We start from the raw sequence: 27,038 nt of genomic DNA on the forward strand, positions 1-27,038 counted from the left end.
CTAGAGCAGGAGTCAGAAAATCATGGCCCACCAAACGGACCACAAAGCATAAGATATTTACTATCTGACCTTTACAGAAAAAGTTTGCTGACCCTTGGCTTAGAGGGACAGTAAACCAAATCCCAAATGTTCCATTCTGTTTACTGAGGTCTCTGTAGTACTTGAGACCAGAGGACTATATGGCTTGTTTTTGATTCATGAAAATTTTCTTTTCATTGATTTATGTAAATGACCCTGAGTAATGAAAGTTGGAAATAAATTTGCAAAAGAAAAAAAAGCTAAAGAGCTGTGGTCCTATAATATCCACCTCTGGATCACTGCAGGATGACCGGTTAACCAAAACCCACAGAGGGCTTTGCTAGTCATGAAGAATTTGCCCAAAGCGTATGACCCACTTAGTGCAGATAAAAATGCCCACGGGCCTCTCTCTGTCCATGTTGATCGCAGATTTGAGGGGAACCCTTTCATCAGCATACAGCCAAATTGGAACCTAGATGTTTGGATGGCTACCGGCATACCAAGCCAACAGAAATAGTGACAGAGGGCAGTAAGCAAGGCAATGAGTAACTCTCCATTTTATACACTGTTTTCAAAAGTACCAAGAGGTGTTTGGTAATCTTCATGTAAAACAAACATCGGAGTCATCCCAGCAGCAAGGAGTTCTCCTGAGTCATAAAAACACATGCTGGTCCCGAATAAGGTCTTTCCACTGGCTCAAGAATAATACCGATACTAAGTCACCACGCTACCCAGTTTGGATCCAAAAGTCAAGGAATGTTTATGGTCTGATTCTACCTCTGTTTAAAAATGTCCTAGGTGTACCATGTGTCTACAGGGCAGAGTCCTTCAAAACTGCAGGAGAAGGGCCAGAGGTAACAGCTACAAATTCTGAAGTGCCACTAGTTTGCTGTATAAACTTGTTCTCGTGTTGTCTCTGGTCTGGGCCTGAGATTCATTGGTAAAATGAAGCATTTGCACTGGATATCTCTGTGGTGCCTTCTACTTGTGACTATCCCGTGACAAGGCCCAGTAGAGTACTGGCTTCTCACATGGTAATTCAGAGGAAGTTGTAATAAAAACTGGGGTCTTAGCCATTTCTCAGCCCTTCATTCTTGCCATACTTAACTGGGAAAAAAATTTGCTGGAGAGAAAACCTACCTCCTTCTGTTGGAGCATACGGTTATCTAGCAATCAACATTATGTAAAAAGGTAGTCTCTGTGTAGGGAGTAGGATTATAAATCAGGATCCTTCTCTAGCAAGGGATCAGTGAGGGCAGTGTTTGCTGAAGCACGGATTCCATGAAATCTCACCCAACTGGATCCATCCATCCCACAGGGCCTTGAAGGGGAGCAGAACATGCCACCCCAAAATATGCCTCTTTGGTATGAGGATTATTTTGAGTTGAGTCAATCAAGACCCAGCAGGCTCAGTTAAAGCTTTTTACCTTCCCCTTAACTGCCTAAAAGAATTTAGAAAGGAGGTCTGTATCTCTGGAAGAAAGCTATTACCAGAGGTAACCTTTTCATCTGAGAGACTTAACTGCATGGCAGGGCAAATGTTTGTTTGCCAAATACCTGCTCTTCTTCTCTCCCTGCAAACTGCCTCCCTCCCCTTCGAAGCCCTAGACCCCTATCCTTTTCCTTAGCTCAGGATGGTATATAAGTCTCAATTGCCGGGCTGCCTTTGGGTCTCATATCTTTATGGAGTTCTTGTACATATGCGCATAAGTAATTAACTTTGTTTTTCTCCTGTTAATCTGCCTTTTTATTACACAAGCTATCAGCCAAGAACCTAGAAGAGCAGAGGGAAAATTATCACCCCACTCCTACAGCATCGTCTTATATTCTGCTTTGAAGAGAAGGACGGACACCAGGAGGAGTATGGCGCAGGGCGTGGCAACACAACCTCTCAGGGAGGTTGGTGTGTGACTCAGTGCTATACCTTCACCAGCTGGAGGACTTTATAATGAGGACTGGACCTCAGACAGGCATCCCAGGGGACACACAAGACCTTCTGTCAGGGGTGTACTGGTCCTAACACACCAAACCAAGATGAGAAAATAAATTTGAGAATATCAAATGATTTTCAACAAGAGTTAAGCGTACGTTGGAATAGAAGAATGGATGGTTAGATGGATGGACAGATGATTAGATAGATACAAACTATACACACTTGCTATTGTATACACAAAGATTACAGATAATATTTCTGGTGGATCACAGGACACTGTTAATAGTGATGGCCTCTGAGGAGAAGAATGAGTAAATGGGCATCTCAGGTGAGAGGGAGACTCGTTGATTATTACCTCCTCTTTAGCAAAATTTGAATGTTTTGCCTTGTGTATTAATTACTTTTTCAATGTAAGGATTAAAAATAAGAGAATTACCAAAAATATATTTAACGACAAACGCTTCTAGTTTCATCTGCCAATGACTCAAAAGTTAGATGACCAGAACCCCATTTCCTCAAGCTTCCTGGTTAAGCTTTTTCTTTGAGGCTTGGTGAGATTGGCCATTGCAAACATACACCCTGGCGTGATCTCTTCTCCATGTCACTTCCCTGAACAGAGAGAGAAGAAGCAATGGGACCCAGCTCGTGACAGGCAAGCATGTGACACAGGACCTGCTGCTTTGGGGTCTGCCATAGCTCTGAGGTAAAGGGGAAGGGGATCATTAAGGAGCCAGTGTTCCAGCCACAAAGCCTCCAGTCCATCTGGGCAGAGCCAGGTCCAGGGAGGGTATCTCTGGCACAGAGATCAAAGAGCTGGCCTCAGCCTGGCCCCCAAGGTACTGGAAGTCTTCAGAATGGTCTCAGCTTCCTATCAGCTTTATGCCAGTGGGCAAAGTTTGTCTTCAAGAGAACAGGACATGAAACAGAGCTGTCCACATACACACACACACACACACACACACACACACACACACACACACTCACACACACGCACATTCTATAGGCAGAACCTGGGTCTGGCTTTACAGCCCAGGGCTGGTATCTCCAGCTGTATGAGCCTCAGCTACTCATTTTCATCCCTCCATCTTCTTAGAAGGAAAGAGGATTTCAGAGAAGACTAAATTAGATACAATAACTTCTGCTCAGTGTCTGCCACAGAGTAGCAGTACTGTCCTTTCTTCTTTCCCCATTTCCTTCGGCTATTTTTGAAATAACAAAATGCTTTTTAAAGCATTCAATTGACTAAAAGAGACAACATAAACCCTTGTCAAAGTGAATTTGCACACTTCTTAGAAAACTCAGCAGACACTCCAGTGAGACTTGGGTCTTTGGACTCATACGTAACAAGTTACGTAAGGGGCATCTTATTCCCCCAGTATGCCCTCTGGGATTATGGCGTGCAGGCTAAGGGCAAAAGGAAATTACGTAAGCGTAATCCTGGGAAATCGGCAAACAAAGCAGAGACCAGTTCAAGAAGCAAGCCAGCGGTATGTTCCAGTGAATGTCTCAGAAGCCAGAAACTTCCAAATGGCTTAAAACACAGGTGGAGTACATTTGGTTGAGAGTAGGGGAGAAAATGGTCGAAATATTTTTTAAATGGTACGTCAGGGTGCCAAACCACCTGAATAGAGGCTGGAACTGCAACAGGGCAGGGCCTTGAAGGTCCCCTGCCGCTCTAGCCTGCGTATTAACCTCGTAGTTGCTGCCTCCCAGGCAGGTCCAGGGCAGGGGGTGAGGGAACAGAAACTTGAGGTCAGGGCACTCTACCAACAAGTGTGAAAGTATTTCAATATTGTATTTATTTATTTTTGGTTATTTCATCTGGTTTATTACCTAGCCACAGACCACATCAGTGACAGAGGGAGTCTCATTCTTCTAACATTAGTTTTAAAAGTATGGTTATAAGCCAGCTATGTACACCAACATATTCCTTTCCATAGGATTCTGTGTTTTCAGAGTTATTAAAGTATATAACATAACCAGAGCTATGATTCCATATTGACTTCCAGATCAGAAAATGCTTTATACCTCCAAATCACTTTCACATCACTATCAATACACATATGGTAAAAGCCGGTTGTTTTTGCAAAATATTTCAACATTTTAACTATCACCTGAGTGTCAGCCCTGGAGGAGAGGCATTTCTGAAATAGTCTTATTAACGAAAATGTGTGAAAACCATGTTAAAAACCCACCAACCTAGGCAGTATCACAAGCAACAGACAGAAAGATTCTCAATCACCTTGGAAATCAGGGCAGAGCAAAGGAAAACAGCAGCTCTCACATCAAATTGACAGAACACTCTGAAGTTATAACATCTAGGATCGGCAAGGACATGGGAAATTTAACATGGGAGTCTAGATTGGTAAGACAGGGTGGAGGGAGGGTTGATGTGGTAGTTTCTATCAAAATAAGAAGTGTGCAATACCCTTTGACCCCCACCCCGGAAACATTTTTTCTTAACATCTGTCCTAGAGAAATGTGTATGTCTGTGCACAAAGATGTACATTCTTTGCTGAATTGTTTATAATAGTAAAACCTGTGAAATAACCTAAATTCCATCAATATGTAATGGTTGAAAAAATTCTGATACACTTTGATGCAATGAAAGACTATGTACGTGTTAAAAAGGCTGATGTATCCCTATTTGGAAAAATCTCCAAGATATAAACATGTGAAAATGTTATACATTTATAATGGACATTTATAATGCATGGAGAAAAATTCTGGAAGGAGAAGCAAAAAAATACTCTCAGGGTTTAACTCTGGGAATAAAAGAGGGTTTTCGAGGCAGGTGTGTGTATACACATTTTTTGCAGGCTTTTTTTTGTGTGTAGGTTTTGACTTTTTAAAAATGTCATGTGTCATGCTCTATGATTAAAATTTATTTTGAGGAATGGTGAATCAGCCATCTAAAATGTTTTGAAGAGGACATAAAATTTTTTAATGCAGGAAAGTATTAACTTTTTAAAAGACAAAATTTAGAAGCTGTCCTTTAAAAAGGAGTTATCGGGGAGGTCATAAGCCCTTTGTGCTGAATTTACTTCCAAGCTCACCCAACACAGATATTGACAAAAGATAACCTTAAGTCCGAAATGATTCTGAGGTTTATGCCCAAGAAACAAAACAAATAACCTGTCCAGAAGGACCAGAGGAAATGCACTTCCTGGAAAACTGGGTACCTTTTATCTTCTTTAAAATTAGAGGAAAATGCAGAATCTCTTTTCCTAGTCTGAATTCCACTTTTCCTTGGCCAGTAACAGAGACAGTTGCATCCCATTCACACAGCAGTTCATGTAACAGAAAATACTAGCCCCAAACTGGTCCTGGCCACTTACGTTCCACACTGGGACATCTTCCCCAGAATGTTAATAAGAATGATTCTAGGATAGGGCTGCAGCTTGCAAGTGAGACTTTCATCACTGTCCCGCCCTGACACACTGTGAGGACCCAGGCAAGTAACAACAAACACGGTGATGTGTCTGTAATGTCAGCACTCCATCTTCACAGGGGGTAACCCATTATCTGTGCACCAGAATAATAATCAATAATAATAATAATATCGGTGCACCAAGATCTGGCCCCTTCATTTTGACACAGACACAGACACACACACACACACACACACACACACAGATCTGGCAATTTCGAAGGATTGATGAAATCAACGATAGATGCACCAACACTGTGAAATCCCTAGAAGGCTTCTGCCTAAACATCCATTGCAGTGCCCAGGTGAGCATTTCACAGCAGATGAAAGTCTTGAAACCCAAGGTACATGGCTGAGAAGTGGCCACGCTAAGAACTCAGGTGGCGGAGTTCACAGCAGCACCGTTTGCAGTGGCCAGGACATGAAGGCAGCCTGGGAAGCCATCGAGGGATGGATGGAAGGGAGGATGTGTTGTGTGTGTGTGCGGTGGAATATTGCTCAGCTATGGAACGGAGTGGAATGCTGCCATCTGCAGCGGCATGGATGGCCCTGGAGATTATCGTGCTAGGTGGTGTGGGCCAGACAGAGCAGGATGAATCTCATGTAGTGTTGCTTGTGTGGCGAGTCTAGACAAGTGATGCAGGTGAACTTATTTGCGGGACAGAGATAGACTCACGGACTTGGAGAGCAGACTTGTGGTTGCTCCGGACGGGGGGAGGGATAAAGCAGGAGTTTGGGATTGGAATACACACACTACTGTGTATAGAATGGATGGCCAACAGGAATCTACTGTATAGCACAGGGAACTATAGTCAATGTCTTGTAATAACCTATAATGGAAGAGAATGTAAAAAAAGAATACATATGTTTATATTCTTATGTGTGTAACTGAAATGCTTTGCTGTACACCTGAAACTAGCACAGAATTGTAGATCAACTATATTTCAATAAACTTTTTTTAAAAAGAACTCAGACCTTCATTTTCCATCATTTCAAAAATACTTTTTTACATCTGAGACCCAAATATGATCAAAGTTATTAATTTGTTCATTTACTCATCCATTCAGAAGATATTTACTGAGCATCTACTCTGGGCTTGGCACTATCCTACATACCACAGAAAGATCAGTGAACACAACAGAGGCTCACAAAGAGTGAGGTCATGAACAAATAATTAATGTCATATGGTAATAAGTACCGTAAAGTACTGTGAAAAAACAATGGAGTGATGTAATGGTGGGTGGGACAGAGAGTGATGGGGGACTATTTCATATAAGGGGGTCAGGAGGGGACATTTAATCAATGACTTGAAGAAAGTAAGGGTGACCATGTGGAATCCCTGGGAAATGTATTCTGAGAGCGAGAACAGCAAGTGCAAAGGCCCTGAAGCAGGCAAGGTGGTGAAGTCTAAAAACAGCAAGGAGGATTTCCTTACCGTCATGCACACAGGCAAATTCTGTAAGCACATGTTTGATGCAGTTCAAGAAGTTTCCCCCTGAAAATGCACAGAAAGAAACGTTTTCCTTACCCCAAGACCCCTGGAGCCTTTTGTCCATGGACCCCAGTTAGGAAACTCTATTCTACTCCAACCATTGAAGATGGTGGCTTTGGAGCTAGTGTGGCTCCAAACGGCTGAATCAGGGCTGCCATCCCTCACGGGAGGAAAGAGACAAAGAGGAGATGAATTCCTTCTTCGGACAACCTGCTGGTTCTGAATTTCCAAAGGGATGGGAGGCCCTTCCCTCATCTTGGGAGACTGAGAAATTAACCTGGGGCAATGATGAACAGGATCAATCGCAGGCTTGCTCACTGCCCCCTCTCTGGGCAGGGAAAGCCCTCTGGGTCCTGAGCACTCTGATTGGATCCGATCCCACTGCCTTCTGAGTTGGAAGTGACCCAGAGGCACTTTTAGCCTCTGGAAGGTATAACAGTAAGAGAATCGAACCATTCAATTAGGCTTAGCAGCTCTGTTTCAGAGAGACAGCAAGTAACTGACAAATATTCCTTGTTTGTCTCTAAGTTGAGTTTTGAATGCCCCAGAGTAAAAAATTAATAATAGTAATTAAAAAAACAATAAATAGGCAGATTTAAGCAGTGCTGAATGCAAGCAACCCACTCTGTGGTGTTTACTTTGCCTGTTTCCCCTGCCAGTTTCTCAGGTCCCCACAGGACTCTCAGTGTTAAGACCATCACACGTAATAATTCTTGCTAAATACCAGGGTTCCAATTACAGTTTCACCATAAAACACTTCATAAAACGTGTGGACTTGGCTCCTGCTTTTGCAAACGTGAGTCTGGCCCTTCTTCCTTTCTCCACTCGGCGTTACACACACCTTTCCACTCTTGGAGCCCTCTGCGCAGTCCTGAGGAACCCACCCCGGCCTGGTGCGCCTGCCACTGCGTTGATCAGTGAATTCTCTCTGCGAGGGAACCCTTGGGTGATTTCATTCCTTTTCTCCATGCAAGACTTCTGGGCATCAATGATGACAGCATCCAGGAAGGTTGGAGCTTTACACTGTGAAAGGCTAGGAGGGACCAACGGGGACAGACAGGAGACAGGGGGATTGAAGCTTGCCTCTCCTACACGAAGTGCACCAAGAAATACACACACGGGGCAAGGAGCAGGGGTTTGCAGGGCTAACGCTGACCCCCTTACCCGCCAGACTCTTTCCTTGTCTCTTAAAAAAAAATTTTTGTCTGTTTCTCAGATTACATAAATAATATGCACTTTGTTTACAGAAAGATATAAAAAAGAAAATCCCCAGTAAATCCCATTGCCAGGAAAGTCTAAGTAATAGCCAATGCGTATACCAAGCATTGTTTTCAGTGCTTTACGCTCATGTAAACCCATTTACTCATTAAAACCTCACAGTCACACTATAGGGGTGACATTACTTTAAGACCCATTTTGCAGATGAGAAAACCAAGGCAAAGAGAAATTAAGTGACTTGCCAACATTTCTTAGTTATTAAGCAGAAGAGCTGGAATTCAAACCCAGACCTTGTTCTTATGGCATTTTAATCATAACTGCTTTCCATTCGAGGTGTCCATCTCTACCCAGCTCCCACTGCTCTGGGGTCCATCCCCCACGGGCTGTTCCTTCTCCTGCCAGCGCTCCAACCCTTTGTGAGCTTCCCTGAGAACCACATATTCGATGGAGTTGACAGCAAACCAAAAAGGAAAAGAGGCCACTTTTCAGTCCACTCAGGATGTGGAGAACATCAACTATATGTACAGGATGGTGGGGACACAGTGACCACAAGGGGTTTGGTCTGATGGCAGAGACATGACATGTAAACAAGAACTAACAGCAGGAGTGTGGCCAGACTCTAAGCTCCTTGAGGGCAGGTTTGTATCGTATTCACTGCAGACTCAAAGGAGGCGGTTAGTAGCTGTTTGCTGAATGCCTGAAAGAGTAAGATAATAAGAATCTCGGCCCGTGGTGCTCTTCTGAAATCATCAAGAAATTGGGTATGACTTTCCAGGTGAAGTGACAGTTCAGCTGAGACTCAGAGGCTGGATAAGACGTGACCAAGCAGAGAAGGGGGGCAGGACACCCCACGGCTGACTCCACAGGACTTGGACCCGGGTGCTCCCAGCAGAGGTTCTGGAGGCAAGGGGCGGGGGCTGGGGAGGGAGTGGGAAGGATAAGTAGGCTCGGGTCATACCGGTGCTCCAATGCCAAAGGAAGGAGGGGAGACTTGGGAAAAAGATGTATCTAAAGATAAAGATTTGGGAGTTATCCGCTCTAATTAGCTCTCCAAGTGAGAGAACAGGCAAGAACAAAGGATGAGAGTTGAATCTCGCAACTAGTTTTGTGGGGAAAGAGGAGGAAGGAGAATCCTCCAAAAAGGAGGCAGAAAGGAGTCATGAGGAGCAGGAAAAGCATGAAGGCATCATGAGGAGGCATCTTAAGGGGCTTCCCCAAAAGCAGTGCTACTTCTTAGCACTCCCACCAAAGGGACAGACACAGTAACTCAATCCAATGAGCCTCCCTCCCCCTGTCTCAGTGGCCTTTAGACCACCTTAAAGATAAGAATGGATCACAAGCCAATCAACTTTTGGGCAAAATCCAATTCAAAAATAGTGGCTGCCTGGAGCAATGTATTGAGAAGGATTCTGAAGCTCAATCCAGATTCAAAGTGAATGAGTTCTATGATCGATTAGAAATGTCTGCCATGGACACACAATTGATTGCCCATATTTGCCATCTTTGCCTCAGTAATTTGCACACACTTTATTTCTTAGATGTAGGCTCATTTAGAGCAGAGACTGTCATATATATATATATTTTTTGTTTTGTTTTGTTTCTGTACGCGGCCCTCTCACTGTTGTGGCCTCTCCTGTTGCGGAGCACAGGCTCCGGACGCGCAGGCTCAGCGGCCACGGCTCACGGGCCCAGCCGCTCCGCGGCATGTGGGATCTTCCCGGACCGGGGCACGAACCCGTGAACCCTGCATCGGCAGGCGGACTCTCAACCACTGCGCCACCAGGGAAGCCCCGAGACCGTCATATTTATCTTTGTGCCAGGCCCTGTGCCAGGTAGGCACTAGGGAACAGAGATCACTGTGCTCAGCCAGTGTTTAAATGAATGATCACACTCATTTGTTCCTAAGAACAACGACGACAAAGAAGCTGGGTGCTGTGAGCTTTCGGAATGCAGGGGTGGCAGAAGGGCCTTCTTCCTCCGAAGCCAGCTTTCCATTCTGACCCTGCCAGGGGCCAAACTCCCTATGACAGTCTGGGCTCCTCTTGGGTTGAGCTGAGGTTGCCCTCATTCAGGGAAAGTACCCAGCCAACGGACAGCATCCATGCATTGCCCTGCAAGAGATGTTACTAACGGCCTCACTAGGAACAGGCCTGTGAATCCAGGCTGACACCAAAGCATTCCCCAGGCATCCGCTTCTGCAGAGGAGGCTTGTGGAACGTCAAAAGCAGAGACACGCCCAGCTTGGCCTCCCCTGCGGTTAGTGAAAGAACTTCTAGCAATGGGTTGAGCCAATGAACAGCCATTTCTGGGGGTCTTCCCTCAAGTATTTATTGATGAGCAAACCCTATAATCCTCTTTGCTGTCCCTCAGTCCTCAGCAGAGTTTTTTGTATGTAGTGGAGACTCAGTAATAAGACAGACACTTATAGAACTCCTGAATAGATGGGGAGGAAGGAAGCACATGATTAACTGCCAAAGGAACGATGCACACACGCATCAGTGCTACCGGAGTTACAGAGAGATGGATGGGACAGTTTGGAACAGAGTCACAAAGGAGAAAGAAGAGTGTGGGCTGAGTTTGGAAGGCTGTAGGTAGACGTTCGATAGGGATAGAGAAGGGGAGACAGGCATCTGGCAGAGGAAATGGAGGACAAAAGCTCGGAGGCAGGACGGGAACGGCAAAGTTCAGCAACAGGAGGAACAATATGGGAGGAGAATCTGGGAGAAACAGGAAGCAAGATTGGAAGCAGGGATGTGAATGGGGGGCACTGCAGGGGCCCAGGCAGTGAGGAATGAGGCCGGAATTAAGGTGTGGACTATATGGATGAAAATAAAGATGATAAAAAAAACCAAGCCCACATTGAAAGGGAGAATCAGGAAGGAATCAAACGTGCAAAGGGAATCAAAGGCCAACAGGACCCTAGGAACAAAACATCAAAGGATGGATGAAGTGGCAGTTTTCTATAAGTCCTTAGAAACATGGATTTTTTTGTGGACTGCAGACCACCAAGCCTTGTCTGTCAAATGCCCAGAGCCCAGAAATCAATCATTCAGGTAGTTTTTTTTCTTTTGAAACCTATGGAGCTGTCCTCTTCATCCTAGCTCCTTTTCCTCCCTTCCTTTTGTAGAGGAACAAAAAGCGAGAAAAGGCCCTTCCCCTTCAGATTTGCAATCTCCTTTGCTCTGGGCACTCACCCAGAGACCTGACAAAGTCCTGGTGTCTCTCATAGCAAAGATATGTATCTAACACACTTACTATTCACAGGACATCTGCATTTAAAGGAAGCCTGGCTCAGATGCTTAGATTTTCTGGATGTCTGTACAGTTTCCTGTTTGCTGCATGCCTGGGAGGGGATGGAGTGAATAACACACAGTCCTTGGGCTCAGGGAGCTTACAGTTTAGCAATTGAAAAGGCCATTCTAGTCTGTTTTGTACTTATTTTTTTCATCGGGGGCAGAAGTCTTTAGTTATGAACAAGCTCTCCAGGGTACAAATCCCAGCTCCACCACTTACCAGCTAAGAAACTTGGAGTGAGTTTCTTAATGTCTCTGAGCCTCAGTTTTTCTCCTTTTTGGAATGTAAGCTCTGAATGGGATGACCCATGCAAAGGGCTCAGTTCAGTGCCCGGCACATGGCATTTACTCTGGTTACCTGCCAGGATGTGCCAGGAATCACTACTGACTTTTAGGACTCACACTTGGAGGACAAGACAACATCTCCTAAACCCCAGAGGCTGAGTGAGCCATTAAGTCTTATCAACCCTTCTTATTTCCAGACGGAGAAACCAAGAGACTCTCTTCTTCTTCCTTGTTTTATCTTGCAGAGTGTAGGGGTGGAAGATGCTATCAACATTTATTGAGCATCTACAGTGAGTCCAGCATGGCGTTAGGCATGTCCTAGGCTTTATCTCTTTTAATCCTCACAACAACCCACAAGGTACAAACGTTTAACCCAGATCAAGTGAGACGGAAAAGAGAGACTGGGGGTGTGAAACTTCCCCAAGGTCCTATAGCTACTGCAGAGCTGGGCTTCAAACCCGGGCCTCTCCAGCCACCTCAGATGCTTCCCCCGCTCTTGACTGGAGCCATACCTGAACCCCCGGTACCTGGGGATCCTTCCACGAAGGTCCACCAAGATAAGATAATCCCAGTGTGTCAATTTCAGGCCCTAACAAGCTTGGCAGAAGCAACGAAACTTTCGACGATGTATTAAATACTCTTAGCTGCTCCATCAAGTCTGATTGGGAAGATGCCCGCCTGGGGTTGGAGCCTCTCTCTGGTCTAGACCCAGACCCTGGGGTGGGTGACCTCCTAGCAGGCATTGGAAGCACCCTCCACTCATGGCCTTAAAAGCGTAATGGAAGGAGCCTTAATTCCATTCTTTGTATCATCTTGCACCTTGACCATACCACCTCTCTGAGAGAACATACTAAATCCCGCCCACATTTTTATTTCCTTTTAGAGATTTTCTTACAGAGTGAACTCATCTACCCACTATCCTCATAGAATAGAATCAGTTGACCCAGTCTTCATTTGAGAGATTAATCATAATAGTATACTAACAATTGCTACTGAGTACTTACTCCGAGTCGGGTACTCTCCCAAAGAAATAGATACAATCAATCATTCGTTCCACTTTACAGATGGGAAAACTGAGGTTTGGAGTATGAGGTAGGTTAATCAAAGTCAGGCAGCTGGTTAGTGGCATAGACAGAATACAAACCAGAAATGCTTTCCTTAGGAGCCCAGGCTCTACTCACTGTGTCACACGTTCTCCAGGGAAGCTGGGGCAGCCTCCCATTCCTTCCCCACCTCCCTGAACGGCCAGCACCTCTCCGCTCTCAGAGATGGCACGTGGGCACCTGGGACTGTGGAGTCTGAAGAACACTCCAGACTAGCATATTTTCCTACCAACATGGACATGTGTGCCACCACTCCACCGCACTCAGCCCGGCCACAAGGAGGTTAATAAGCCAAAAACCATCCGGTTTTCAAGTAATATTTAGTGACCTCATGAGATACAGTATCATTGTGAGTGCTCTGTGTGTACTTTTAGAATGCAAGACAGAAAACTGCATATGATCACAATTTTAGGAAAGCCGTACATTGCATCAAGATGCCAAAAAAAAAAAGGCACCAAAAGTTTCCAGTGGCTGTAATGGTAGGATGACGGATGCATTTTATTTCCTTATATATTGACGGATGCATTTTATTTCCCTATTGATTCTTCCCTTTATGTTCAAACTTTCTACGACGAACACAAATTAACCTTTAGAACAAGAAACAAAAAACTTACAAAAATAAGCCGATTGACCCCCACAAAAGTCTACATTATTCACGGTAAAGACAAAGAATAGTTAATCTGTAAGTAACCTCACTGGCACATGTTCCCTCACCTGGCTGCTTAATACATCGTGCCTGGTTACGAATTTCCACTTCCACGTAGCACTACGTGGTTCCCAAGCCTGCCTCTGATGCTAAGAGAGAAATGTCAGGGTTGGGAGTGAATTACCTTAACCTGTCCCTGGCCCCTTTCCAGCCCGAGCCACAGCCTTCTGCAGAGGGAAGGTTTATTTACCGACAGCCTTGTGATGCAGTTGGCCTATTTTTGGCTGGCAGGCGGGGCAGGATAGCTCTTTATCCACTCCCGCCTTGGCCGAGCCTCAGAGGTCACAGAGAAAAGGCATTTTCATCTTGTCCCGGTGCCAAGGTTGTTTTTCTAGAAGCCACTCCAATGGCTGAGGAACCAGCCAGGTTCCAGCTCGCTTCTCCAAAGCACTGGCACAATTTCTCCTCCTAATAACATCATCCCCAGTTAGATTTGTAAAAACATCTCAGAGTGAGCTGGACCAAATCTGAGAGAGAGAGAGAGAGAGAGAATGCGAGCTGCCTTTCTTTTGTAATGCACCTTAAAGGACACAGTTCACTCCAGGGGTTAGGCTGAGACAGTTGGGAGTAAGCTAATGCAATGGGTAGACAGTGCCGCAGAAGATGTAAATGGTAAATGGGAATTCAGGGGGTCGGGGAGAAGGGATCTGGGGAGGAAAAGGGAGGATCCTGACCAGGAAGCAAGAGGTCCTATCAACACAGTGGGGAGGTGGGAGCTTGCGTGGCAGAGATGGCCAATGAAGATTATCCTAGCTAGCAGGGGTGGTCAAAGGACCTTCAATAATAATAGCAATAATAATAATGTTGATAGTAATGATAGCTAACATTTCCAAAGCACTTAACTCCAGATGTCCTTCCAAGCACTTTATACCCACAACGATCCTGTGAGGTAGGTACTACTCTCATCCCCATTCCACAGGTGAAGAAACTGAGGCACCAAAAAGTACAGTTATCTGCCCAAAGTGACAGAGTTAAGTGGGTTTTGAAAATCTCAGCCTGACTTCAGAAACTTTGTTCTTAACCACATCACTACACACTCTTTCCCTAAGAACAGAAATGCCAAAGGGACCACTGTGTCCCACCCGCTGTGTTGTTCTGCAGTGTAAGCCATCCGCTTCCCTCGCCGCTCAGACCATCAGGAAGCTCTGCTGTGTCTGCAGCCTTAAGGCTGTGGAACCCTGGGAAGCGGGGCATCAAAACGGCTTCCAGGGAGGGAAGGCAGGGTGGAAAGAGCCTGCACAGATGGTGACAGGGTGGAGAGGAAGAATTCAACAGAAGCAGGACTCAGATTGGGAGGTGCCTTGGAGAAATGCAAGCCTCTAAGAATCCATGGAAGAGAGGCTCAGTGGCCCTCCGAGTATGAGCTTCAAGTCAATTTCACGTAAATCATAAAGTACAGTAACATCCTGTGCCCACCTGGATGATTTGTGAAATTCTGAGACTCTGACACTTGAATTTTGATGCCTTATTTCCTTGGCTCTAAGGTAAGCTTTCTTTTTTCTTTCAATATTTTAGAACTTCTGAAATTGGAATATATACTTGCATATAATATTCAATATATACATCTATTGCGGTGTTTGCCTTTCTACTTGAAAAAACTATTATTAAGTTGCTTTTGCAGATTACAACTAAGGGTGATTTAGGATGGAGTAAATGCAGCTGTTTAAGAACCTTCTGATAGGGCTTCCTGGTGGCACAGTTGTTAAGAATCCACCTGCCAATGCAGGGGACATGGGTTCGAGCCCTGGTCCTGGAAGATCCCACATGCCGTGGTGCAACTAAGCCCGTGCGCCACAACTACTGAGCCTGTGCTCTGGAGCCCGTGAGCCACAACTACTAAGTCTGTGCACAACTACTGAAGCCTGTGCACCTAGAGTCCGTGCTCCGCAACAAGAGAAGCCACTGCAATAAGCCCGAGCACCACAATGAACAGTAGCCCCTGCTCGCTGCAACTAGAGAAAGCCCACGGGCAGCAACAAAGACCCAATATAGCCATAAATAAATAAATAAGAACCTTCTGATAGAAGCAGATGCACTGACTTTCTCACTCACTTGTCTCTTTACTGTTAAGGTTTCCACTACTCAAGCCGTTCATACAAATGTACAGAAGCAAAGCCCCGCCTCTGCCTCACCTAGCAGACTCCTGTTCATCCTTCTGGTCTTGGATCAAATATTTCTTCCTTCAGGAAGCCTTCCTGACCTTGAAGATCAGGTCTAACTTCCCTATTTGTCTGTGTAATGGATCGATGTCCACCATCCTCCACTAGACTGTACCTGCCATGAGGGCAGGATTGGGCCTTTTTCCCCTCACAGTTAAATCACCATTTAAGAGCACAATACATAGCAGTACTATTCCCAATAGCCAAGACATAGAAACAACCTAAATGTCCATCAACAGATGAACGGATAAAGAAGATGTAATATAATATATATATATATATATATATATATATATATATATATACACACAATGGAATATGACTCAGCCATAAAAAGAATGAAATAATGTCATTTGCAGCAACATGGATGGACCTAGAGATTATCATACTTAGCGAAGTAAGTCAGAAAGAGAAAGACAAATACCATATGATATCACTTATATGTAGAATCTAAAATACAACACAAATGAACATATCTATAAAACAGAAACAGACTCACAGACATAGAGAGCAGACTTGTGACTGCCAAAGGGGAGGGGGCTGGGGGAGAGACAGATTGGGAGTTTGGGATTAGCAGATGCAAACTAGTATACATAGGATGGATAAACAACAAGGTCCTACTGTATAGCACAGGGAACTCCAGTCTATATCCTGTGATAAACCATAATGGAAAAGAATATGAAAAGGAATATATATATACGTATGTATGTATAACTGAGTCACTTTGCTGTACAGCAGAAATTAACACATTGTAAATCAATTACACTTAAATAAAATTTTTTTTAATTTTTGAAAATACAAAAAAAAGAGAGCACAATAGGAATTTCAGTAATTCTTTGCTTCATGAATAAACTTGAGTCTCCAATGAGAGCTGGAAGACAAATGATTAATTCTTGCCTCAGATGATTCCAAATTCCTTTCAGAAATTCTTGGCGGGCTTCCCTGGTGGCGCAGTGGTTGAGAGTCCGCCTGCCGATGCAGGGGACGCGGGTTCGTGCCCCGGTCCGGGAAGATCCCACATGCCACGGGGCGGCTGGGCCCGTGAGCCATGGCCGTTGAGCCTGCGCGTCCAGAGCCTGTGCTCCGCAACAGACGAGGCCACAACAGTGAGAGGCCCGCGTACCGCAAAAAAAAAAAAAAAAAAAAAAATTCTTGGCAAATATCACCACCTACAAGGGTGGACACGAGCTAGACTTTCAGGAGAGAAGGAAGTCTTGCCATCTTCCTACCATCACTGGACCGTGTTGATATTTAATTCACTGCCTGTTAAATAATATTTAGGCATTTATTATTTTTCTGTACTGGCTCCTGGTGACTCTTTCTTACTCCTCTTTCATTTATAAGCCAAATCCTCACTTGAATGAATGTTAAATAAATAATATGACCACAACATTTAGTACAATAATAGTATACATTTTAAACCTTGAGGAAGGAAAACTTCAACAGAGGTATTGGAATGGTGCGATAGGTTATTATTGATACTCTTTCAAATCCTGTAATCCTTTCAACCATTGAGAAAACTTTCACACTTAGAAGGATCCCTAGAAACCTTCAGATCTGGCCACTTGGCAGATAAAGGCCAAAGACAACATCAGCTGCCAGATGACACAGGTGTCCTACCGGTGTATCCTGGCACAAGAGACCCCCTAGAATAAAAGGGAAAGCTTATGGCCTAAGGCTCTGTATTGGTCCACTGCTTCAGGCGCTTCTCTTTCGCCCTAATACAGCAGTTCTCAACCAGGGGCAATTCTATCATATCTGCAGACATTTCTCGTTGTCACAACTGAAGAGAAGGGGTGTTCCTTGCAGACAGAGGCCAGGGATGCTGCTAAACATCTCCCTGAACAGAGTTAGCTGGCTCCAAATGCCAACAGTGCAAAGGTCAAGGAACCCTGCCCCGAGAGATGTCAGAAAAGGACCCAGAATGAGCTCTGGGCAATTCCTCACGCTTCTCGGCCCCAACCACAACATGCTCCCCTCACCACAACACATCTAAGGTTGTGTATCATATACCAAGGCACTTGTCTACTGCCGTATGTACACAAACATGGACCAGAGGACAGCCCCAGCGCCACCAGAAACATGACACATCTTCTGGGAGCAGCATTCACTGAATTGTCTCGATTCTCAAATACATCTTAATATTTCTGAAAATGGAATGTGCCTTATAATTAATGCAGGTTTACCCGCCCCCATGCTATTATGAAATCAATGGAAACTCTTATAAACGATTATGTATCAGAAGCAGAGAAACATGGTAGTTTAAAACACAACACATAGAAATAAACACAAAGAGATGACGGAGTGTGATGTAAAATGTGCTTGAAAGACAAAGACCAAACACAAGCCTTCAGAGAATTTCTCTCTTGCAGCAGGCCCCACCAGTGTGAGGTCACATGCCTCCACCTCGTTGGTAGAAAAGTTCAAAGCGTAGACTTTACTCTCAGGATGAAAAACAACCAGTAGCCTGAGGGTCTGTGATGAGACCAACCATGGTGTGCTCGCTTTAAAACCTCAGGTGATCCAGACTCTCCTCCTCCTGGCCCTCAGCACCCTCCTCCCGCATCTCCTCCCCATTCATCCCCACTGTCTCTCTTCTGTTCTCTCCCATAACCGGTACCATTTCCGGTGGTCAGCACTTGGCGGCATTCCGAGGCTCGTTAGGAGGACAGCACCCATGGGTCCTGCCTGCTGACCACCTTGTTTGACTGCATGGGTGCTGCAAATCAGCAGGGCGTGGTCAGTACAATGGCTCTGGAGTGAGTGAGGCCAGTTACAGACCTAGACTCAGCACCTTGGCCGACTGTCTCCCGGGACAAGCTTAGGTAACTCTTTCCAGCTCGGTTTTCTCCTATGGAGAATGGCAGGGGATTATAATAGCACTGCCCACTACAGAGTTGTTTTTTCTTTTGGATATAAATAAAAGAATCATGTGAAATACACAGTGCATGGCCAACTACCCATAACAGTTGTTTTGGTCTTCTGAGCGGGTTGTAAGACATCCAGCCACAGTGATTCTAAAGACTCCATAGCCTGGTACGTAGTCACACAGTGGGTAATCCTGAATGGGTTGAATGCTATCAAATACATCTAAATGGGGGCAGCTTGTGATTTTTTTCCAAGTTCATCCTCACAAACCTATAATAAACACATACAAAATCACTAATTGATTTTTTAAATTATTATTATTATTTTTTTGGCTGCGTTGGGTTGTCGTTGCAGCACATGGGCTTTCTCTAGTTGCAGCGAGCAGGGGCTACTCTTTGTTGGGGTGCGTGGGCTTCTCATTGCAGTGGCTTCTCTTGTTGCGGAGCACGGGCTCTAGGCACATAGGCTTCAGTAGTTGTGGCACGCAGGCTCAGTAGTTGTGGCCTGCAGGCTTAGATGCTCCGCAGCATGTGGGATCCTCCCAGACCAGGGATTGAATCCGTGTCCCCTGCATTGGCAGGTGGATTCTTAACCACTGCGCCACCAGGGAAGTTCCACTAATTGATTTTTAACAATTAGTTAAAAATAAGGTATAATAGGGCCTTGTGTTCCTTTGTTCAATAAAATGTACAGGGATGAGATCTCTGACCCCACTGGTATCCCTGCATCGTAGGAAGGTTTAGTCGGAGAGAATTTAATAATGTTTATGCATGTCTCTGGTCAAGTGTCATGGCAGTGCATTTGCTAAGATTAAGACTCCAGACAACAACCAGGGCTCACCTGGAACTCTGGGCAGAATGCCTTTGGTTAGGATGTGAGCAGACAGGGGTTAACATTCCAAGACAGTCACTCTGGGTCAAGAATACATTATGTCTTTTCTTTCTGAGGCAAGGAAATTTAAGGACCCTGCTCTGCCACTTGAAAGCAAACTAGTTCTGAAGGTCTAGAATATCACTTTTCTCTTGCTGTTTAGGCTTGCCTTAAAACATTTAGGGCAAGTAGGTGAATGGCATTGAGAGGTGTAAAATTTCTGACAATTTGGGGAGAAGGTAAAGAAAAATGAGGGGAAATGAAAATAGAAGCAATCCTTCTCTTTCAGAGCTTTTCCCCAACACAAACTACCATGTTAATTTTATTATTTAGTAGAAATTAACTTTCTACTAGCACATTACATATTTTAAAGTATTGTTTATTGTTAATAATTAACATGCTCTTTTAATTCGCACATTTTTTTTTTTTTGCAAGCATTGCATGTACCTCTGGTTATGAAAAGGTACAAGTTTTCAAAAGTAAATTCAAACCTGTTGAACTTAACTTTAGATCCCTATTAAGGCAGCAGATATAAAATAATGACTTAAATCAGACAGGAGTGGGGCTTTGTGCAAACAAGTACATTTGGACATCGTAAGTGGGAGTGTTAATTGGAGTTAGTAATTCTGGAAAGAGGTAACAAGTATTATAAATCTCTTTATATTCATGGGCCTGGTAACCCCATCTTGGGAACAATGTCCAAGAAAAGTAAATTCAATTCGGACAAAGATGGTCATTTGTAGCACTATTTAGATAATAAGAAAGTTACGAACAGCTGCATTCAATCACTCTGAAGAGGTTAAGCAAATGATAGCACAACAGTAGTGAAGTATAATGAAGCCAGTTAAAGATGTAATTTCTTATCCACATTCCCACACAGCAACCTAGTGTCCGTCCACGCAGCTGGGCATAAAGCAGGTCCTCCACAAGGCCCGTACAAGACAAGAACGGACATAAGAAAAACCACGAGGATAGAAGGGACGTTAGAACAGGAGTTTACAGTAAAATGATTTGAGTTCGTTTTCTTAAAAAAGGGAGGAGGGGGAAGGCAGCCTAAAAAACAGACATAAGACTAAAGATACATAACATGATCTCAAATATTATCCTATACTATGACTAGAAAAAGATTCATTCTAATAATGATTACCTCTGGTTGAAGGAATTGCAGGTGATTTTTTCCCCCTTAATTATACTTTTAAATATTTTGACAGTTATCTGAAATGAGCATACAGAACTTTTATGATCATATTATTAATAACCTTTTTTTAAAAAAAGAAACTATAAACAAATGAACCTTTAGGACTTAGTTTTAAACAGTGGGGCAAAATGTGAAAAGCATAAGTCATTTATATTACTGTGAAGAAGGAAAATCATCAGGTTTTTTACAGCTTGGTGTCATCCACCGTGTCAAATACATAGAGCCCTCGCCCAAAATCCAACCTTTCCACAGTTTATCTCTTCTTTCTGATTTCCTGAATTATTGCTATCAGCACTTTCTGCTTCATTTGACTCATTTTTTAAAAATTAATTAATTTATTTCTGGTTGCATTGGGTCTTTGCAGGCTTTCTCTAGTTACGGTGAACAGGGACTACTCTTCTTTGGGGTATGCTGGCTTCTCATTGTGGTGGCTTCTCTTGTTGCAGAGCATGGGCTCTAGGCACATTGGCTCAGTAGTTGTGGCTCACAGGCTTAGTTGCTCCGCAGCATGTGGGATCTCCCTGGACCAGGGCTCGAACCCATGTCCCCTGCATTGGCAAGTGGATTCCTAACCACTGCGCCACCAGGGAAGTCCCATCATTATTTTTTTATCATCTTTTTGAGCTTCTAAAAACAGAAATCAGCATGTAAAAGGATAGAGTATTTAAGTACTGCCCCAATTCTGATAAACCCTAAAACTGGGCCCAAAACATAGAAAACACTCAAAAGATATGATTGAAGGACAGAATGAACATAAGCCATTGTCTTCCCAATTATGGAGGAAAAAAAAAAAAAAAGAGTAATTTGAAGGGAAAAACAGCATGAGGAGCTGGTGGTCTTTGTAACACCTACACTTTGTGTTGCAAGAGGAATAAGAAATGCTAGGGTCCCTGAGTAGAGCATTGGACCAAACACCTTACATATTTAGCAATATCAGAAAATATCTTTCCATCATGTAAACCAAGCCTGCTGGCTTTTCCATCACACCAAGTGCAACATCACTTACACTTTCGCTTTTCAATCTTTGGTCCCAAGACCTTTTGCAGCAGGATTAACTGGTTGATGATACAGTCTTAATAAAGTCATTCACATACCCTGCACTTGCACAGGGGAATACAGTTACCGCACAACAGGTAAATGGCAGAGCTGAGGTGCATGGACTTTTATCTGGACCAATTTCTTCAGCAATGATTGCTGAAGACGCTAGCTAACATTGGAACTTCTAGAAAGAGTCTGGGGTTGACTGCAGAAGACATCCTCGTTAAGGACTCTGTGTCGTACTTCTGGGTCCTTAAGTTCTTCAAGATGCAATCACGGATGATGATTTTGGTACAAGGTACAGCTTTTCCAACTCATCCCTAAACACCTTATTAATATGTTATTTAAGCAATCATCTAAAGGAGAAAACGCCTATATGAAAAAGTATGAATATCATTTATTCATTCACTGATTCATTCAAAACATACTCATTGAGAAGCACACCATGTGCCTGGTTCATTGCTAGGCATTGGGGTGCAGGGACCCACACATTTTCTTCACCAGCCTGAGATGTTTCAAGGCCAATTGTTTTTCTGATGAACCGATTATATTTCCCAATTTGTACTCCTTCTTTCTTGAAACCTCTACATTTCTAGGGAAGACCTGGTTCACAGAAGGAAGCCCACGTTATCTCAACCACTGGGAAAAGCAAGAGTCTTTGCCAAATAACAAAATAGGCTCCAATAAGTGTTTTATAATAACCCATTGTCCCACCTTCTGCTTCTCCTCTTCCTCCAGGAATATAAGGGGATTCCTCCCTTCTCATTGCCCAGCACTGTCCACCGCCACCCCACCCAAGGCTTCTAACCTGACCATCCTCTCGTCTCCAGGAACGCACCGGCCACGTAGCGCCAGAGTGAGTTCTGTCTTCCATCTCGGTGCTGTTGTACCTCCGAGAAAAATCTGCCCGTTGCTTTAAAGTTTACCTAGCCAGAGTTCTGATGTCACAGAAGTAACAAACTGTCCTACTGACTGTTGTCACTTAGCTGAAAAGCTCAAGGTCACTAAGTGTTTGTTTGAACATTGTGTAATTATGGGAGTTAAAGACCTCATCAGGATCACCTTAGGCCTTTGATGTCCCTTTCCTCTCCATAAGCAAGAACCGTACCTGTTTCCTATCCAGGTGTTGTGACTTTCCACTCGGCGAGCCCAGAAGCTTGCTGGCAAGCCCCAGTCACTGTCACGAGACCATCCTCCCTTGGCACTTACCCTCACTCCTCTATCTCTATCCTTACAGCTACTGCGATCATTAACCATTCCATCCCCGGCAGCCTCGCTCCCTGACACTTAACCTGGAATCATCAAAGTACCGAGTCTTTACCTTCTAATTCCCAATGTAAATGAAAGTAACCCTCTCCTTTTAAGGTTCGGAGATGTTGTAGCCTTCCAATCGATCCGAAATTTTCACAAGAGCTGTGCATCTGGGAAAAAAATGTATTTTATTTGGTTCCTAATCTCAGCCATAGGTAAGTCTACAGCATGCAGTGGACACCTTCTGGGCCTCCACCTGAGATTTCAGTCCTACTTCCACCACTCATGATCTGTGTAACGTTGGGCAGATTACTTAACAACTCTGAACCTCAAATACCTCATTCATAAATAATAATAATATAATACCTCACAAGGTTGTTGTGAAAATTAAATCAGTCAACATACATGTACATACCTAGAACATGGATAGCATGCCACACAATAGTAACTATTATTTTCATCAGTATTCATTCAATCCACAAATATTTCTTAGGTACAATAGCCATTGCCTTTATGAGCCCTTAACGTCCTTTGAACAATTTTGCTATTGAGAGCTGCCATTAGAATCCATGGCAAATCCACAGCCAACTGGATTTTCAGATCTCAGATCCCCTTGGGAGCTTGACTACATTCAAGCTCTTCTAGTTGCGGCATCTTCATCCTCTCTTGGTGCCATTTGTCACTGTAAGATCTTGATATTAGCTATTCTTCACTGCAGACTTACTATGTGCCAGGCACGTTCTACATGCTTTACATGTGTGTGGCGAATTTAAATCTTTCAACAACCCTGTGAGGTAGGCACTACTATTATTTACATTTGTAGACCAGGAGAAGGCACAGAGAGGCTGAGTAACTTGCCCAAGGTCACACAGCAGCTCCATGGCAGAGCTGGGATCCAAACCCTCAAACTCAGACTCCTGAGCCTATGCCCAGAACCATCGGATGACCCTGACTCTCCCTGGAGGGGTTTACTGTCTCTCTAGAGAAGGGGCAGTGTGAGGCATGAATATTCGTGAAAGAATGGGAAGTGGAGGAGGCAGGGGTGGGTGTTGGTGAGGCATAGAGAGTGAAACCACCTTTTCGGTGTCGTGCAGAGAAAACAACCAGCTAATCAGTCAGGCACAGCCTGAGCCGCGTTCACATCCTACCCCAGAATGTTCTGGGGTTGCCGCAGACCCATGGACGCCTGAGTAGGAGGCAGAGAGCAGGTTGCTGCATGGCAGCAAGGAAGGGGTCCCAGCTGGAGCCTGGGACACAGCTAATGAGAGCAAAGCTGCTACAGATGCCTCTTTCTCTAGGTTGTCAAGGTTTTTGTCACTTGTAAAACAGGGGGTCACCAGAGGGTTTCAAATATCATTTGGGGTACAGAACCAGAGGGTACCTTAAGATCCCTCCACATTGTGGAATTCTAGGATGTCAGTCCTTCTCCCCCGCCCCCGTCAACAGAGTCAGCTCCATTTTCGAAATGACAAACAGAAGAACTACCACCAAGAGTACTTTCTATAAGCCGGGTGCTCTAGCTGAATTCTTCCAGCCACCCTCTGTATGGAATTATTATTCTCTCCACCTTCCTGATGAGGCATAGAGAGGGAAAGAAATCTAACCCGGAACATGAAGCCGGCAAGAATTGGAGCCACGACCTGAGCCCAAGACGGGAGAAACTCAGATCAGGTGCAGTCTAAGCACTCGATGGGCGGTGTTGTGACAGAAGGAGCGTCCACACCTTTCATTCACTGACTCTTTCTTGCTGGAGCTTCTACAATGGGTCCAGTATGCAGAACTACATATGGCAGGTCCATATGTAGTTCCATGCCCTCACTGAGCTGTATTTTCTTTCTTTTTTTTTTTTTTGAGCTGTATTATCTCTTCCTACAAGAAGAGGCTATCAGAGATGAGAGCTTAGCAAAACACAGGGCCACAGGCAGAAGAAGGGCATCCCCCAGACGCTGGGACCCTGTGCTGATCTCCATAGCTGTCACCAAGTGCACAGAGGCTGGATTTAAAACCAGTTCTTAGAACAGAGTGCTGGTCCGGGAGGATCCCGCATGCCGCGGAGCACCTGGGCCCGTGCGCCACAACAGCTGAGCCTGCGCTCTAGAGCCCGCGAGCCACGGCTACTGGGCCCGCGTGCTGCAACTACTGAAGCCCGCACGCCTACAGCCCATGCTTCACAACAGGAGAGGCCACCGCAGTGAGGGGCCCACGCACCGCAACTGAGTAGCCCCAGCTCGATGCAACTGGAGAAAGCCAGTGCACAGCAACGAGGACCTGACGCAGCCAAAAATAGATAAATAAATAAATAAATTTTATTTACAAAAAAATAGTCTCTGCTCACCCACCTTCTTATTAATAATATGTAAGTGTATTAAGGACCTTCAGCCAACAGTGAGAAAAGTTCATTTATCCAAAAGTTGCTACACTGGCTCTAATTGGTGGAAACAACTTTATAACCAAGCCCTTGATCTCTCTTCAAAAAGTTAAGGGGAAATGCTAAGTACTAAACAATCCAGCAAAGTGATTGCCTGTTCAGACAGTGTGCTGGCGTCTGAGTACCACTCACCCACCACACATATTACTCTGTGCCTTGAGCTCTTCATATGTCAAACAGAGCTGTACTCAAAGCTTAATACATATAGGCCCTTGTGATGGCGCCTGGAGCACAACACGCGCTCAATAAAAGTTAGCTATCATTACACAAATTCAGCATATTTCATAATACTTACGGTAATGATTAACTGTTATTTATTCCTCTCATACTGTGTGCCAGGCACAGGGCTGAGAGTTATAGACATAGCATGATTTAGTCCTCAAGGCAATCCCATAAGGTAGGTATTATACCCATCTTACGGGTAAGAAAATGGGGAGGGAGTCAGAGAAGCTCACAGCTGGTGGATGGCAGAGGAGGGCTGGAACCCAGGTCCATCTGAACTCAGAATGCTTTGTCATCACAAGGTAAAGATGATTCAACTACAGTCCCGCGTACTGGCCTGAGTGTGAGAAGGCTCTGAAGTCAGCATTTCCAACATCAATTATTATAGCATTCCCAAGTCTCCACTATCATCAAAGATTATATTTAACCTCTACCTGTGGTATCGCTCATCTGGAAAACTCCTCTTCATCCTTCAAAACCTAACTCAGCTGTTTCTGGCTCTATACAGCCTTCCTTGTCCATCTCCATCCTTCAACGAATGGATGTTTTCCATTCCTGAACTATTTCTGCTTCTTTTACATATTTCTGCTTCCTTTCCATATTTCGAAGTGCTGCAACACTGAGTGACTTGCTGTTTGTCTCCCCAGTTAGGCTGTGAACTCCTCTATCCAGGCACCTATGATTTATTTTAATTCTTTGGGAATTAGCAATTTATTTCAATTCTCTGGGAAATAGCAATGCATGCATAATCCACATCAGGGGTTCTCTGCGGGGGCAATTTTGCTCCCCAGGGGACACCTGGAAATCTGGAGACATTTTTGGTTGTCACAATTGGAGGTGAGAACATGCTACTGTCATCTCATGGGTGGAAGCCAGGGATGCTGCTAAAGTACACAGGATACAGTGCATAGGATATCCCCTCCACAACAAAGAATTATCCAGCCCCAAATGTCAATGGTGCCAAGGTCAACACACCCTCATCTACCTAGGAGTTCTCAATTAAGCATCACTGATGCTCTTGACTAAAGAGTTCACTGTACTCCGTACATCATGGCTCAGGGCCTGCTGCAAACTGTGCTTCAGACCTCAACTATTTGTTTGTACCTCTGTGGGAGGATTATATGTCTCCAGTCCTGATGCCATGCTTTGCCTTTCCGCTTTGGCCAATGGGATGAGAGATGTCTCAGATGTTCTCCCTGCCTCACCCATAGCACACGCCTATCACTCTAATGCACTCCAGCTGACTTCCAACTGCCCGTGTCTGCGTATCGTTGCCTGAGGGCTTTCTCAGAAGCTAAAAGGCTACTCTGCCCCCATTCAGGTCAGAAGTGCCTGGGAATTAAATGCCCCGGCCAGGAGCAGCCCTCAGCCAGGGACTGGCAGGTTTGAATGTGTAAATACACCTGCTCCCTCATTCCTGGAGAGGATAACAGGACACGTGATTCCAAGCATAACAGGACATGTGATTTGCCCTGTCTCCACAGACTTCCCCATGGGTTAAACTGGAGCTGCCCTCAGTGGTAGCG

At 44.5% G+C, this 27,038-nt stretch overlaps 1 protein-coding gene across 1 annotated transcript in view; it reads right to left on the bottom strand.

Moving 5' to 3' along the window:
* SLC1A2 (solute carrier family 1 member 2) overlaps nt 1–27,038 on the bottom strand; it is a 137,647-nt gene that overhangs the window by 67,376 nt on the left and 43,233 nt on the right. The gene's annotated exons all lie outside the window — the stretch shown is intronic.

Source organism: Phocoena phocoena, chromosome 8, assembly GCF_963924675.1.
Source record: "Phocoena phocoena chromosome 8, mPhoPho1.1, whole genome shotgun sequence".
Lineage (NCBI taxonomy): Eukaryota > Metazoa > Chordata > Mammalia > Artiodactyla > Phocoenidae > Phocoena > Phocoena phocoena.